This window comes from Salmo salar, chromosome 25 (assembly GCF_965601325.2).
Source record: "Salmo salar chromosome 25, fSalSal1, whole genome shotgun sequence".
NCBI classification, from domain to species: domain Eukaryota; kingdom Metazoa; phylum Chordata; class Actinopteri; order Salmoniformes; family Salmonidae; genus Salmo; species Salmo salar.
Genome location: NC_138315.1, coordinates 40,994,174 through 41,012,091, shown reverse-complemented (window position 1 = coordinate 41,012,091; position 17,918 = coordinate 40,994,174). Strand labels below are relative to the sequence as shown.

The following is a 17,918-nucleotide window of genomic DNA, read 5'->3' as shown; positions in this document are numbered from 1 at the left end:
TGACTTTATTTCATTCCAATTCATCACCTCATCTGTACAGAGTCATCACCTCATCTCTACAGAGTCATCACCTCATCTCTACAGAGTCATCACCTCATCTCTACAGAGTCATCACCTCATCTCTACAGAGTCATCACCTCATCTCTACAGAGCTGCTGTCTACGCTGTCTGACAAAAATCACTATTTTAGTAGTTCCTCAAAGTAAATAAGGCATACTTTTGTGACTGCTTAATACCAACTATAAATCACTTATATCATGCATTATCAGGCTCGCAAAGCAACTGCTTCCTATTCCTCTCGATCATGTGTTCTCTAGTGTCTGCAGTGCACAGACCAGACAATCCCTGGTTTTCAGATAACTTGGCAGAATGAATTAGAAAGAGAAATATATCTTGGGCTCAAGCTAGACATAAATGCTCCTGTTGAATGGGCCTCCTTCAGAGCGCTAAGAAACAAAGAGAGAGAACCTAAACAACCCTACCAAGTTCTGGAAGCTAATCAAATCAGTGTCAGGTTCTAATGTATCCTCTGGCCTTCCTGACCATTTAATGATGGATTCTAATGAAGTGAAGGATAAAGCCAATATTGTAGGGGTTTTTAACAAGCACTTCATATCGGCTGGTTCAGTTTTAGATAATGGTGGGGCCCAGGCCTCTAACGCAAGCTCTGTTACAGTCAACTATGATATAGTCCCTCATGTGAACCATTTTAACCTTGAGCCTGTTTCTTATACTGAGGTCTATAAAGCACTAAAAGGCAATAGACACTAAAAGGTCTGCAGGTCCAGACAACCTGGACCCCTACCTCTTAAGGATAGCAGCTGGTATTATTACTGAACCTGTGTCTCACATTTTCAACTAGAGTCTCTTGACCAATTCCATACCCAGCATTTGGAAATCAGCTTATGTCCTCCCACTGCTAAAGGCTGGAGAGCCCTCAGATGCTAATAACTATCGTCCTATCTCCAAACTCCCTATCCTGGCCAGTCTATGAATCTCTAGTGAACTCACAGTTAAAAAAACTGAATTGAAAAGAACATACTGAGCGGGGTTCAGTCTGGCTTTAGATCGAGGCACAGCACCACAACTGCAGCTATGGCAAATTACATCATTAATGCACTTGATAAAAAGCAACATTGTGCTACTCTGTTTGTGGATTTATCAAAGGCTTTTGATTCAGTTGACCATGAATTGTTGCTAGCTAGACTCAGAAACATTGGTCTCAGTGAAGGGGCAGTAAACTGGTTTAGAAACCATCTTTCTGACAGAACACAATGTGTATATACTGACAATCACAAGTCTAGCTTTCTAGAGATTAATAGAGGTGTGCCCCAGGGTTCCATTTGAGCTCCTGTTTTCCCAATTTGTATTAATGATTTGGGAAATGGATGCAACCAGCAAAGTTCCATCTATATGCAGATGATACAGTCATGTATTAATGTACTCCTTCTCTGGAGCAGGATGTTGAGGAGTTCCCGACTGCTTTTCAGTCACTGCAGGCCTCCCTTTATGGTCTAAATTCATGACCTTTACCAGAGCTGGAACTCTGCCAGAAAAGGTTAGCATTGTCACATATGGTGGCTTATCCATTGGAAAAAGTGTTATCCTACAAACACCTAGGTATTTGGTTGGGTGACAAGTTGCCCTTTAAAGTTCATTTGGATAATCTTGTGACAAAGCTTAAATTGAAATTGGGTTTTTATTTTCGTAATAAGGCTTGCTTCCTGCTTATGGCTAGAAAGAAGCTTGTTCAGGCCACTTTTCTCGCTGTAATTGATTATGGTGACTTGTTGTATATGCATGCAACTTCCTCCGTCTTACAGAGACTGGACTGTATTTATCATGCATCCTTGCGCTTTATTACAAATGCCAAGTCACTCACCCAGCATTGCACCTTGTTCCGAATGGTAGGTTGGACCTCACTTTATATACGCAGAAAGATACATTTGTATGTGTTCATCTACAAAGTCCTTTTGGGTAAACTCCCTCTTTACCTCTGTAGTCTGGTCTTCTTCACCATCAGTTACCATACCCGGTCTGCTAGGTGGTTGCTACTTAATGTCCCCAGGACATTCACAGTATTAGGCAAGACTACCTTCTCTTCTTGTGCATCAGAGGCAAGTAATAGTCTACAATCCATGCTTCATCTAGATATGTTAGTGTCACTGAATTAATTTAAAATATTGATAGGAGACTGTTACGGAGGAGTGTAAATGCTTTTTTTAGGCTGGATCATGTTGTGTTATATGTTTTAATGATGTAATGTATTGATTGTTGCTGCCTTCTTGGCCACATCTCCCTTGAAAAAGAGACTCTGGGTCTCAGTGGGCTTTTCCTGGTTAAATAAAGGTTAAATAAAAATAAAAAGGTTATATAATTTGGAGGCTGGACACTGATCATGAGTCAGATTTAGTCTATTTGAGCAGACATTTGAAGATGTACAGATCATGTAAGGATATCTATTGAAATCATTTAAAAATGTTATATAAGGATACATAAATGATCAGATAATGACTACAGATTTTATACATTTCTGAAAGTAAGTGGATTCGTTCATGCCTAAGTATAAAGGCTTAGATATGTCAGCATGTTGACACATACCCTTTTGCGATATCAAAATATTCTACAAATATGTAAGTGGGTACACGCGCATCAGAAGCTTGTCTTGAAGGGAGCTCATCCCAGATATCTCCCTGGACTCATAAGGTAGCAGGGAGATTTCTAAGGTCCGGATTGGATTCATGTAGAAACTGTCCCATTACGGAGAATATCCTAGCTCCATATGAAATGAAGGACATGCGTATCCAGATAAATATAGATATCCCCTGATATTGACCCTTTTCTCCCAGTGCATTTTATCTGAAAACAATGACAGTAAGGTACGTAATTGTTCCCAGAAATGATTTGATATTGAGGTAAAAACAGCTGCATTGGACCTTTAACAACAAGCCTACAGAGAATGCCAAAACCTTCATTTACATACCTGTCATTGCAACAACGGCAGCCAACCATGTCCCGTAAAAAACTGGGTTGCCATGGTGACCTACCTCTCAGAGGGGTGTATCTGCTAGGTGCGGCCCAAAACTACACCTGACCCGCTGACTGTCCCAGATACAGAACCTTCATCCGCGTCACATAAAACTGGTCTGATAAGGATAAGAAAGCTGATAAGCTAAATTTCCTTATGAGTCTGTTAATCAGTGGAACGTTTTCATATTACTGTGCATAGCACTGAGCTAAATGTGTTAGTTCTGGCATTTATGTGACATTTGCAGCACGGGTAAAAAATGGGATTAACGCCTGACTGTAAAGTACAGTATCTCTGGATGGAACCACTTCACACCGCGGAAAGCCTGATGGAATAACATAAGGGTGCTGTGGAGTGGTGGTGTGAGTGCATTCATTTGCATAAAAGGTCAGCCTTGGGCTGAATGACGGTTTCTAAACAGTAGCCTAGTAGACAAAAGAGTGGTGGATTATAAATTATATTTCTTTAGATGTTTCTGTCATGCTCTTTTGGTCTGGACTGTGTGTGAAAGAAGTTCATTAACCATTCTTCCAGACTGCAAAACAGGTTACTGCTGTATGTAATGCCTGCCGGCTATCGTAGCCTACAATGTGAAGCTCCTTTTTTTCTGGCAACAAAATATAATTTTCCTCAATGTGTGATAAAGGTTTGCTATGAAGATTGTTTAATTGTCTACGTGAAGCTGTTGAAGCAAAATGCTCATACCAACGAATATGAGATGTGTGCGAGAATCTAGGTTTTGATTCGATTGTAGACCAATTGCGGGAAAGGTCATTGGCTACGGGATAGCATTTAGCAGTTCTCCAATTGATGAAACCTGAAAATCACAAATAGACAAAACTGAAAGTAAGAGGAACTCTTAAAAGAAAAAAACAGCCTACAATGCAAACCAGATAATATTTGGTTTCAGACAGTTGAAGCACAACAGATACAAATGAATGAGTCGAATGTTAATTTACACGATATACTCTACTAGCATATTCTAGCCTACTTCTAATAATAAAGTGCATTATTTCATGTAAAAAGGCAACAACAAAAAGCATTCCCGTTAACCATATTTAAACAATCCTGTAAAAACGCACATACAGCCTAACAACTGCCAGTGTGTGGACACGACGACACAGTGACTGAAAGAAAGAATCAGAAAGTGACGTTTAGTTTAGTGTTCTGACAAAATGTTCCATGAATATTGTCCACGTCTAGGCCTTGTACCACACGATAAATAGACTTCTGTGTGTAATGTTTATAACCACTGACTTGTCATAGTTCGCAATGCTACATTTGTGAAAAGAAAATACAGCGACTATAGGCTATAGTTCACGCCACAAACATAACCCCGGGGCGACCACACCAACTTTACGCTCAGTTAATTTTTTTCTTACCTTTGTGTTCACTCCAACGAGAACGGGCAACGGGGACAGACGAAGCACACACACTCGAACAAGAACGAAAATAAACCGTTTCCACAAACCAGTCGAGTCGTAAGGAAAAGCACAACAAAATGAATTCACGTACTTTCTTTGGTTTCCCAAAACAATTCCTTTCTCGTAGCTGCCTCCACCTCAATTCACTCGACCTAGTGACGTCACCGCTGCCAAGGGAGGCTTGCGGGGGGTGTTGCGTTCATGGCTAGATGGGATACTTAAAGCTTGCGTCTCTATATAGAATAATATATATATATATATATATATATTATTCTACGACTATTATTCTGTGATGAAGAAAATAATAAAAATACAGAAAAACCATGGAATGAGTAGTTGTGTCCAAACTTTTGACTGGTACTGTATATAAATATATATAAATACAGTACCAGTCAAAAGTTTGGACACAACTACTCATTCCATGTTTTTTCTGTATTTGTATTATTTTCTTCATCGTAGAATAATAGTAAAGACATCAAAACTATGAAATAACACATATGGGATCATGTAGTAAGCAAAAAAGTGTTAAACAAATCAAAATATATTTTATTTATTTTATTTCAAATAGCCACCCTTTGCCTTGAAGTCAGCTTTGCACACTCTGGCATTCTGGCAGTCACCTAGAATGCATTTCAATTAACAGGTGTTAACTGGCGCCGACAGAGAGGGCTGCCGTGCTTCTAGCTCTTAGGAAACTTGCCACTATTTTGTTTTTTATGTGTTATTTCTTACGTTATTAGCCCATATTTTTTTTGTGTGTTATTACATACAGCCGAAATGAACTATTGGATATCAGAGCGACAGTAATTCACCAGCACTACCAGCATTACGACCAGGAATACGACTTTCCTGAATTGGATCCTTTGTTCGTAGGAGGTGCACACACCACCGACTGTTTCTGAGTATATTACCCTCAAATGTCCAGTCTCTGGAAAAAAAGTTGACGAGCTCAGGGCAAGGATTTCTTTCCAGAGAGACATCAGGGATTGTAATATACTCTGTTTCACAGAAACATGGCTCTCTCTGGATATATTGTCTGAGTAAGTCCAGCCAGCTGGGTTCTCAGTTCATCGCGCAGACAGGAACAAATATCTCTCTGGGAAGAAGAAGGGAGGGGGTGTATGTTTCATGATTAACGACTAATGGTGTGATAGTGCTAACATAGAGGAACTCAAGTCCTTTTGTTAATCCGACCTAGAATATCTCACAATCAAATGCCAACCGTATAACCTCCCAAGATAATTATCTTCGGTTATAGTTACAACCGTGTATATCCCCCTTCAAGCCGATACCACGACAGCCCTCAAAGAATTTCACTGGACTTTATGCAAACCACATATCCTGAGAACGCATTTACTGTAGCTGAGGATTTTAACAAAGTAAATTAGAGGAAAAGAATGTTGAAATTCTATCAACACATTGACTGTAGTACTCGCGCTGCTAAAACACTCGGCCACTGCTACTCCAACTTCTGGGATGCCTACAAGGCCCTCCCCTGCCCTCCTTTCGGCAAATCTGATCACGACTCCATTTTGCTCCTCCCTTCCTATAGTCAGAAACTCAAACAGGAAGCACCCGCACTAAGGACTATTCAACGCTGGTCTGACCAATCGGAATCCACACTTCAAGATTGTTTTGATAATGCAGACTGGGATATGTTCCGGTTAGCCTCCGAGAATAATGTCGAAGTATAATACTGATACGGTGACTGAGTTTATCAGGAAGTGTATAGGATATGTTGTACCCACTGTGACTATTAACTCTTTAGGGATAGGGGGCAGCTTTGGGAAGTTTGGATGAAAAGCGTGCCCAGAGTAAACTGCCTGTTACTCAGGCCCAGAAGCTAGAATATGCATATAATTAGTAGATTTGGATAGAAAACACTCTAAAGTTTCCAAAACTGTTAAAATAATATCTGTGAGTATAACAGAACTCAAATGGCAGGCGAAAACCTGAGAAAAATCCAAGCAGGAAGTGGGAATTCTGAGGTTTGTAGTTTTCAAGTGAATGCCTATCGATATCCATTGTCTGTGGGGTCAGATTGCACTCCCTAAGGCTTCCACTAGATTCCGTTTCAGGCTTCTATTGTGAAACGGAGCGAATAAGAGCACTCGAAGCAGATGGCCCAGGTGAAAGCCTTTAGTTTAGTCACGTGTGTGGCCGTGGGCGCAAGCTCCATTCCCTTTCCTTTCTAATGAAAACAGTATTGTCCGGTTGAAACATTATTGAATATTTATGATAAAAAAACACCCTAAGGATTGATTAGAAACATCGTTTGACATGTTTCTACGAACTCAAATGGCACTTTTTTGACTTTTCGTCTAGACTTTGTGCCCGCGCTTTGTGCATTTGGATTACTGGACTAAATTCGCAAACAAAAAGGAGGTATTTGGACATAAAGTTGAACTTTATCGAACAAAACAAACATTTATTGTCTAACATGGAGACCTGGAAGCGCCATCAGAGGAAGATCATCAAAGGATAGTGATTCATTTTAATGCTATTTCTGACTTTTGTGACACCTCTTCTTGGTTGGAAAATGGCTGTATGGTTTTTGTGGCTAGACGCTGACCTAACATAATCGCATTGTGTGCTTTCATCGTAAAGCCTTTTTGAAATCGGACACAGCGTCTGGATTAACAAGAAGTGTATCTTTCATCGTATGTATAACACTTGTATCTTATATCAATGTTTATGATGAGTATTTCTGTAATTTGATGTGGCTCTCTGCATTTTCACCGGATGTTTGTTTGAGACAATCCATTTCTGAACATAACACGCCAATTTCAAATGAGGTTTTTGGACGTAAAGATTAACTTTATTGAACAAACCAAACATTTCCTGTCTAACATGGAGTCCTGGGAGTGCCACCAGATGAAGATCATCAAAGGTTAGTGATTCATTTTAATGCTATTTCTGACTTTTGTGACACCTCTCCTTCTTTGGAAAATGGCTGTATGGTTTTTTGTGGCTTGGCGCTGACCTAACATAATCGCATGGTGTGCTTACACCGTAAAGTCTTTTTGAAATCGGGCACTGTGGTTGGATTAACGAGAAGTTTATCTTTAAAATGGTGTATAATACTTGTATGTTTGAGGAATTTTAATTATGAGATTTCTGATGTTTGAATTTGGCGCCCTGCAACTGAAAGCGCAAACCATCGCATTTAACCATGGCAAGGTGACTGGGAATATGGCCGTATACAAGCAGTGTAGTTATTCCCTCCATAAGACAATCAAACAGGCAAAACATCAGTATAGAGACAAAGTGGAGTTGCAATTTAAGGGCTCAGACACGAGACGTATGTGGCAGGGTCTACAGACAATCACGGACTACAAAGGGAAAACCAGCCAAGACGCGGACACCGACGTCTTGCTGCCGAACAAGCTAAACACCTTCTTCGTCCCGCTTTGAGAATAACACAGTGCCACCAACGCGGCCCGCTACGAAGGACTGTGGGCTCTCGTTCTCCGTGGTCAACGTAAGACGTTTAAACGTGTTAACCCTCGCAGACGGCATCCCTAGCCACATCCTCAGAGCATGTGCACACCAGCTGGCTGGAGTGTTTACGGACATATTCTATCTCTCCCTATCCCTGTCTGCTGTCCCCACATGCTTCAAGATGTCCACTATTGTTCCTGTACCCAAGAAAGCAAAGGTAACTGAACTAAATAACTTTTGCCCTGTAGCACTCACTTAGGTGATCATGAATTGCTTTGAGAGACTAGTTAAGGATGATATCACCTCTACCTTACCTGACACCCTAGACCCATTTCAATTTGCTTACCGGCCCAATAGATCCACAGACGATGCAATCGCCATCACACTGCAGACTGCCCTATCCCATCTGGACAAGAGGAATACCTATGTAAGAATGATGTTCATTGACTATTGTCACGACTGTCGTATGAATAATTGGACCAAGGCGCAGCGTGAGTAGAGTTCCACATTTTAATGATAGTGAAACTTCCAAAACAACAAAGATATAATGATCGTGAAATACGTAGCGCACATAGGCACTCATACAAAACAATATCCCATATAGTAGGTGGAAAAAAGGACACACTAAGTATGATCCCCAATTAGAGGTAACAATATTCAGCTGCCTCTAATTGGGAACCATACAAACACCCATAACAGAAATATAATACCTAGAAACCCCCTAGTCAATCCCTGACCTAAAACACCATAGAGAACCCAGAGGGCTCTCTATGGTCAGGGCGTGACAGTATCCCCCCCCAAAGGTGCGGACTCTGACCTCAAAACCTGAAACTAGAAGGGGAGGGTTAGGGTGGGCAACTAGCGTCGGTGGCGGCTCCGGTGCGGGACGTAGCACCCGCTCAGACCACGGATCCGGCCATGGAGCCGGGCTGGACGCCGTGCCTGGACGCCGTGCCTGGACTGGGCACCGGCGCAGAGGAAGGCTCCGGCCATGGAGCGGGACTGGATGCCATGCCTGGACTGAGCACCGGCGCAGAGGAAGGCTCTGGCCATGGAGCGGGACTGGACGCCGTGCCTGGACTGAGCACCGGCACAGAGGAAGGCTCCGGCCATGGAGCGGGACTGAGCGGGTGCTACGTGCCTGGACTGGGCATCGGCGCAGTGGAACCGGCACAGGAAGCTCCGGGCCGCGGACTGTCATTGGAGGCGCCGGACCGTGGACCGTCACTGGAGGCTCCAGACCGTGGACCGTCACTGGAGGATCTGGACCGTGGACCGTCACTGGAGGCTCTGAACTGTGAACCGTCACTGGAGGCTCTGAACTGTGAACCGTCGCTGGAGGTTCTGGACTGTGAACCGTCGCTGGAAGCTCTGGACTGTGAACCGTCGCTGGAGACTCCGGACTGTACACACGCACTGGTGGACGAGTGCGGGGAGCCGGCACAGGTTGCACCGGACTGATGACACGCTCCTCAGGGTGAGTGCGGGGAGCCGGCACAGGACGTACCAGGCTGGGAAGGCGCACTGGAGGCCTGGTGCATGGAGCCGGCACGGGTTGCACCGGGCTGGTGACACACTCTTCAGGGCAAGTGCGGGGAGGCACACTGTAGGCCTGGTGCGTGGTGCCGGGCTGGTGACACACTCTTCAGGGCCAGTGTGTGAAACCGGCACAGGACGTACCGGGCTGGGGAGGTGCACTGTAGGCCTGGTGCGTGGAGCCGGCACAGGTTGCACCGGACTGATGACACGCTCCTCTTATTTCCATTCCTTTACTTTAGAATTGTGTGTATTGTTGTGAAATTGTTAGATATTACTGTTAGATATTACTGCACTGTTAGAGCTAGAAACACAGCGTTTCCCTACACCTGCAATAACATCTGCTAAACACGTGTATGTGACAAATAAAATTTTATTTAATTTCATTTGTTAAAAGTTAATATGTGGTATTAATGTGTTTAAGCCAATCAGTTGTGTTATGACAAGGTAGGGGTGGTATGCAGAATATACCCTTATTTGGTAAAAGACCAAGTCCATATTATGGCAAGAACAGCTCAAATAAGCAAAGAGAAACAACAGTCCATCATTACTTTGAGGCATGAAGGTCAGTCAATGCAGTTGCATAAACTATTAAGAGCAATGATGAAACTGGCTCTCATGACAACCGCCACAATAAAGGAAGACCCAGAGTTACTTCTGCAGCAGAGGATAAGTTCATTAGATTTACCAGCCTCAGAAATTGCAGCCCAAATACATGTAGACAAAATAAATGCAGAAAAGTAACAGACACATCTCAACATCAACAGTTCAGAGGAGACTGCGTGAATCAGGAAAAGCAGCCAACAAGTGCTCAGCATATGTGGGAACTCCTTCAAGACTATTAGAAAACCATTCCAGGTGAAGCTGGCTGAGAGAATGCCAAGAGTGTGCAAAGCTGTCATCAAGGCAAAGAGTGGCTACGTTGAAGAATATCAAATGTAACATATATTTTGATTTGTTTAACACTTTCTTGCTTACTACATGACTCCATATATGTTATTTCATAGTTTTGATGTCTTCCCTATTATTCTACAATGTAGAAAATAGTAAAAACAAAGAAAAACCCTTGAATGAGTAGGTGTGTCCAAACTTTTGACTGCTACTGCATATATACACTGCTCAAAAAAATAAAGGGAACACTTAAACAACACAATGTAACTCCAAGTCAATCACACTTCTGTGAAATCAAACTGTCCACTTAGGAAGCAACACTGATTGACAATAAATTTCACATGCTGTTGTGCAAATGGAATAGACAACAGGTGGAAATTATAGGCAATTAGCAAGACACCCCCAATAAAGGAGTGGATCTGCAGGTGGAGACCACAGACCACTTCTCAGTTCCTATGCTTCCTGGCTGATGTTTTGGTCACTTTTGAATGCTGGCGGTGCTTTCACTCTAGTGGTAGCATGAGACGGAGTCTACAACCCACACAAGTGGCTCAGGTAGTGCAGCTCATCCAGGATGGCACATCAATGCGAGCTGTGGCAAGAAGGTTTGCTGTGTCTGTCAGCGTAGTGTCCAGAGCATGGAGGCGCTACCAGGAGACAGGCCAGTACATCAGGAGACGTGGAGGAGGCCATAGGAGGGCAACAACCCAGCAGCAGGACCGCTACCTCCGCCTTTGTGCAAGGAGGAGCAGGAGGAGCACTGCCAGAGCCCTGCAAAATGACCTCCAGCAGGCCACAAATGTGCATGTGTCTGCTCAAACGGTCAGAAACAGACTCCATGAGGGTGGTATGAAGGCCCGACGTCCACAGGTGGGGGTTGTGCTTACAGTCCAACACCGTGCAGGACGTTTGGCATTTGCCAGAGAACACCAAGATTGGCAAATTCACCACTGGCGCCCTGTGCTCTTCACAGATGAAAGCAGGTTCACACTGAGCACATGTGACAGATGTGACAGAGTCTGGAGACAAAGTGGAGAACGTTCTACTGCCTGAAACATCCTCCAGCATGACCGGTTTGGCGGTTGGTTAGTCATGGTGTGGGGTGGCATTTCTTTGGGGGGCCGCACAGCCCTCCATGTGCTCGCCAGAGGTAGCCTGACTGCCATTAGGTACCGAGATGAGATCCTCAGACCCCTTGTAAGACCATATGCTGGTGCGGTTGGCCCTGGGTTCCTCCTAATGCAAGACAATGCTAGACCTCATGTGGCTGGAGTGTGTCAGCAGTTCCTGCAAGAGGAAGGCATTGATGCTATGGACTGGCCCGCCCGTTCCCCTGACCTGAATCCAATTGAGCACATCTGGGACATCATGTCTCGCTCCATCCACCAACGCCACGTTGCACCACAGACTGTCCAGGAGTTGGCGGATGCTTTAGTCCAGGTCTGGGAGGAGATCCCTCAGGAGACCATCCGCCACCTCATCAGGAGCATGCCCAGGCGTTGTAGGGAGTTCATACAGGCACGTGGAGGCCACACACACTACTGAGCCTCATTTTGACTTGTTTTAAGGACATTTCATCAAAGTTGGATCAGCCTGTAGTGTGGTTTTCCACTTTAATTTTGAGTATGACTCCAAATCCAGACCTCCATGGGTTGATAAATTGGATTTCCATTGATTATTTTTGTGTGATTTTGTTGTCAGCACATTCAACTATGTAAAGAAAAAAATATTTAATAAGATTATTTCATTCATTCAGATCTAGGATGTGTTATTTTAGTGTTCCCTTTATTTTTTTGAGCAGTATATATATCTATTATCATTTTAAGTAACCCTAACTCTTTTCCTAGCCTTAACCTAATTCTCCTAACCTGCTACTTTAATTCTCCCAACCTGTTGCCTACTTTCTACCCTGGCTGATGCGACCCACATTACTCAGCACAAGGAGAGCTGTTATCACACTGGTCTGGATAGGAGGCCGTTTGTTAATGCAATATTCACTCAGAAATTGTGAGATGGGTTTGATTGGTTCTCTTAAATGTATTTTTTTTCCTCAGAGGTTGAGACCTCTCATTGTTTGGATTTCAAAATCCAACCATTGTAATGGACCTGGGCAGCGCTCGGGGGCTCTGCGTGTGTGTGGGTGTTTGAGTGAGAAAGCCAACCAGTAAGAGCACAGCCCCCTTCATTATGGACAATTGTGCATACATCAAAGAGCCATTTCAGACTCTGAGTTAGGTGTTAGCCAGAAAGCTCTCCTACCCTGCTACGAAAGGTAAATTCTAACATTTAGTTCAAACCGGGTGTTGCCGGCTTGGCTTGGCTGTGATGGAGAGTCAAGGGACAATGGGTGGTGTGACACTTCTATTACTCATATACCTTGTTGACTAGTGACTGGTTATTTTTCATTCAGAAATTGGCTGAGTCAAAGAGAAAACTCAAACAGCCTAGATTTAAATGTATTATCTGGAATGGAATCAATTTACACAGTGATATAACAACTTGCTTTATGCATGACATATTGTTGAGCTTCCAGGTTGCTGTGTAAAGGACACGTTGCTGCCTTTGACTGGAAGCCAGGACAAACACTCCAATCTGACCTTTGTTCAATGTTTATTCTCTTTCCTTATGAAACCTTTATCAGTTGTTGTTTTGAGGAAGTTTGATTTTAATAAACCAACTAAAGGGAGCTTGTTCCCACTGAATGCAACCCACAGGGATCTTCAGTACTAGGGTACCTGAGCAAATTGATTTGCAATGTTGAACAAAAACAAGTTCAGGTCTTGTATCTCCCTGTTTCAAAATGTTTTACTTTTCTCGCCGCTGAATGTGACCCAGGAAGGTAAAGTAATATCACTGTGGAGGGCCAAAGTAGCTGTCTGTGACCAGCTTACTTCCAGTAAGTCAACTTTTCTCTATGTGTAAATAAAAAACAAAAAACTACTCTCTCTGTTGCCCTTCCATTTCTCTCTCTGGTTTGACTTTGGTACTTCAGAAGTAAATAATTGCATTACATGCTCCTTTTAAAGTCATAGCTTAAACAGACATGACAATGATGCAATGCAAAAGGAAGGAAACAAGTGAATTCCTCTAAGGAAGACAATGTGGATGCAGCCATTCCGAAATGGGAGAACAATTCATTAGATCCAATAAGACTGAACCAGTTCTCTCCTTAATGAATGGTCCCTATTGTGGCAATATATTGCCAACAGAAGTGCTTTGAAGAAATGATTGAGGAGACTATTCGATTTGAAGAGTTCTTCAGATCTCTCTTTACTACCGTTACTTTCCAGACAGAATAACGATCTGTACTGGTAACTGATCAACTGGTCTCTTTACTGCCGTTACTTTCCAGACAGAATAACGATCTGTACTGGTAACTGATCAACTGGTCTCTTTACTACCGTTACTTTCCAGACAGAATAACGATCTGTACTGGTAACTGATCAACTGGTCTCTTTACTACCGTTACTTTCCAGACAGAATAACGATCTGTACTGGTAACTGATCAACTGGTCTCTTTACTGCCGTTACTTTCCAGACAGAATAACGATCTGTACTGGTAACTGATCAACTGGTCTCTTTACTACCGTTACTTTCCAGACAGAATAACGATCTGTACTGGTAACTGATCAACTGGTCTCTTTACTACCGTTACTTTCCAGACAGAATAACGATCTGTACTGGTAACTGATCAACTGGTCTCTTTACTACCGTTACTTTCCAGACAGAATAACGATCTGTACTGGTAACTGATCAACTGGTCTCTTTACTACCGTTACTTTCCAGACAGAATAACGATCTGTACTGGTAACTCATCAACTGGTCTCTTTACTGCCGTTACTTTCCAGACAGAATAACGATCTGTACTGGTAACTGATCAACTGGTCTCTTTAAGGGATACTTCGGGATTTTAACAATGAAGCCCTTTATCTACTTCCCTGGAGTCGGATAAACTTGTGGATAACATTTGTATGTCTCGGTGTCCAGTATAAAGGAAGTTAGAGGTAGTTTTGCAAACCAATGCTAACTACTGTTAGCGCAATGCCTAGCATGCTAGCAGATACCCATAGACTTCCAGTCATTGCGCTAATGCTAGTTAGCATTGGCTTGTGAAACTACCTCTAATTTATTTCCTTCATACTGGAGAAGTAGATAAAGGTGCCTCATTGCCAAATTCCCGAAATATCCCTTTAAGGCATAATTTAATACAAAGGAATTTGCTGGATAAAAGCATCTGCTATGACAATGTAATGTATTCTGTGACCGTCATGCGCTGAATCTCAACCGTCTGAGAAAAACAAGTAGCTGTTTCCCTTGTTACTTTGATGAACAGATCTGACTTTCTGTTTTCTTTTTCAACTGACATCTTCAATTCATATTTGAAGTTTTCCCAATAATAGCACTGAGCATTTGTCAGAAAACCTGCATTTTTAGCTTGTTTTCAGTATTTTATTTTACCTTTATTTAACTAGGCAGGTTAGTTAAGAACAAATTCTTATTTTCAATGATGGCCTAGGAACAGTGGGTTAACTGCCTTGTTCAGGGGCAGAACGACAGATTTGTACCTTGTCAGCTCAGGGATTCGAACTTGCAACCTAACTAGTCCAACGCTCTAACCACTTGGCTACTATAGGATTTTGTGTCACCTCTATCAGAATCCTATTGGATTGATTTTTGTCCTATTGGATCCTATAGGTTTTTGATGAGTCTTGAAGGATTTTTCCCAGACAATTTCTTTCTTAATTGAATTCATTAAATTATAGTTTGTTGTCATTTGTTCCAGTACAATACAGCAACATTAATTAGAACATTTATATTGATCGGAAACAACAGTAATATATAATATAGAACAACAGTACGTTCATTTGCAGTACGACCACCAATAGAGTACATCTTTTTTCAACAAAACACTCACTTGAGTTATTTGATCTGATTCTTATTCATGCAACTTCCTGTCTTTTAAATATACATTATAATATGACATACAATATTATATACAATGTTACATTAACATAATATTTTTTTGGGGGGGGGCTTTCCCCTTAGAATTCACAGCATCTTTGCAAAATAAATTATTAGTTACAGTAGCGCAAAGATATTAACATTTATTTAATTTAATATACAGCGCATTTGGAAAGTATTCAGACCCCTTGACATTTTCCACATTTTGTTACGTTACAGTTACAACATTTTCCTCATCCATCTATAAACAATACCCCATAATGAAAAAGCGAAAACAAATGTATAAAAACAAAAAACAGAAATACCTTATTTACATAAGTATTCAGACTCTTTGCTATGAGACTCAAAATTTCGCTCAGGTGCACCCTGTTTCCATTGATCATCCATGAGATGTTTCTACAACTGAATTGGAGTCCACCTGTGGTAAATTCAATTGATTGGACATGATTTGGAAAGGCACACACCTGTCTATATAAGGTCCCACAGTTGACAGTGCATATCAGAGCAAAAACCAAGCCATGAGGTTGAAGGAATTGTCCGTAGAGCTCCGAGACAAGATTGTGTTGAGGCACAGATCTGGGGAAGGGTACCAAAACATTTCTGTAGCATTGAAGGTTCCTAAGAGGACAGTGACCTCCATCATTCTTAAATGGAAGAAGTTTGGAACCACCAAGACTCTTCCTAGAGCTGGCCACCCGGCCAAACTGAGCAATCGGGGGAGAAGGGCCTTGGTCAGGGAGGTGACCAAGAACCCGATGGTGTCTCTGACAGAGCTACAGAGTTCCTCTGTGGATATGGGAGAACCTTCTAGAAGGACAACCATTTCTGCAGCACTCCACCAATCAGGCCTTTATGGTAGAGTGGCCAGACGGGAGTCACTCCTCAGTAAAAGGCATATGACAGCCCGCTTGGAGTTTGCCAAAAGTCACCTAAAGACTCTCACACCATGAGAAACAAGATTCTCTTGGCTGATGAAACCAAGATTGAACTCTTTGGCCTGAATGCCAAGCATCATGTCTAGAGGAAACCTGGCACCATCCCTACAGTGAAGCATGATGGTGGCAGCATCATTCTGTGGGATGCTTTTCAGCGGCAGGGACTGGGAGACTAGTCAGCATCAAGGGAAAGATGAATGGAGCAAAGTACAGAGAGATCCTTGATGAAAACCTGCTCCAGAGCACTCAGGACCTCAGACTGGGGGCGAAGGTTCACCTTCCAACAGGACAACGACCCTAAGCACACAGCCAAGATAACGCAGGAGTGGCTTCGGGACAAGTCTCTGAATGTCCTTGACTGGCCCAGCAGAGCCCGGACTTGAACCTGATCGAACATCTCTGGAGAGACCTGAAAAGAGCTGTGCAGCGACGCTCCCTGTCCAACCTGACAGAGCTTGAGAGGATCTGCAGAGAAGAATGGGAAAATCTCCCCAAATACAGGTGTGCCAAGCTTGTAGCGTCATACCCAAGATGACTTGAGGCTGTAATCGCTCCCAAAGTTGCTTAACCAAAGTACTGAGTAAAGGGTCTGAAACCTTATTTAAATGTCATATTTCAATGTTATTTCAATGTCCACCTTCATAGGTAATTGTCTAAGAGGTTTGGAGGATGGGTACTCCCTATGTTAATTAGCCAAGTTAACTACACTCTTAGAAAAAAGGAAAACACTTTTTGGTTCCATGTAGAATCCTCTGTAGAAAGGGTTCTACCTGGAAGGCAAAACGGTTCTACCTGGAACCCCCCAAAAAATGTCTTCAAAGGGTGGACAAATCCTTTAGAATGTAATGTAAATATCTATAAGATTCCAATACAAGGATCCATTTCGAATCCAATAGAAAAATAATATCAGATTTTTGAGTCCTATTGGACTCCTATGGGATTATATGCTACATGGTTGTATTTTATAAGATTCTATAAGATTCTAATACAAGATTCCAATAGAAAAATCCTATCTGATGTTGGAACCAATCCTATTGGACTCCTATAGGATTCTATCCTATGATTTTATATACAAGAGTATAGAGCAAATCGTATTGGTGTCCTGGTCTAAGCACCCGACTCCTCATCCCATATGCCCCCTCGGATGCTATCCTATATGGTCCTATCCTATATGGTTCTATCCTATATGGTCCTATCCTATATGATTATATCCTATATGATTATATCCTATATGATTCTACCCTATATGATTCTATCCTATATGGTCCTATCCTATATGATTCTATCCTATATGGTCCTATCCTGTATGGTCCTATCCTGTATGGTTCTGTCCTATATGGTCCTGTCCTATATGGTCCTATCCTATATGATTCTATCCTATATGGTGCTATCCTATATGATTCTATCCTATATGATTCTATCCTATATGGTCCTGTCCTATATGGTCCTATCCTATAGGATTATATCCTATATGATGCTATCCTATATGATTCTATCCTATATGATTCTATCCTGTATGATGCTATCCAATATGATGCTATCCAATATGATTCTATCCTATATGGTGCTCTCCTATATGATTCTATCCGATATGATTCTATCCTATCTGATTCTATCCTATATGATTCTATCCTGTATGATTCTATCCTATATGATTATATCCTATATGGTCCTGTCCTATATGGTCCTATCCTATAGGAT

At 42.2% G+C, this 17,918-nt stretch overlaps 1 protein-coding gene across 2 annotated transcripts in view; it reads right to left on the bottom strand.

Annotated features, from left to right (window-relative positions):
- Nucleotides 1-4,651, bottom strand: part of nck2a (NCK adaptor protein 2a) — a 61,454-nt gene extending 56,803 nt beyond the window's left edge. Inside the window, exon 1 of one of the 2 annotated variants that reach the window (XM_014174378.3) lies at nucleotides 4,411-4,651. The gene's annotated coding sequence lies outside the window, so the exon portion shown is untranslated. The remainder of the gene's footprint in view (nucleotides 1-4,410) is intronic. The other variant, XM_014174379.3, reaches the window with a different exon arrangement.
- Between the last annotated feature and the right edge of the window lie 13,267 nt (nucleotides 4,652-17,918).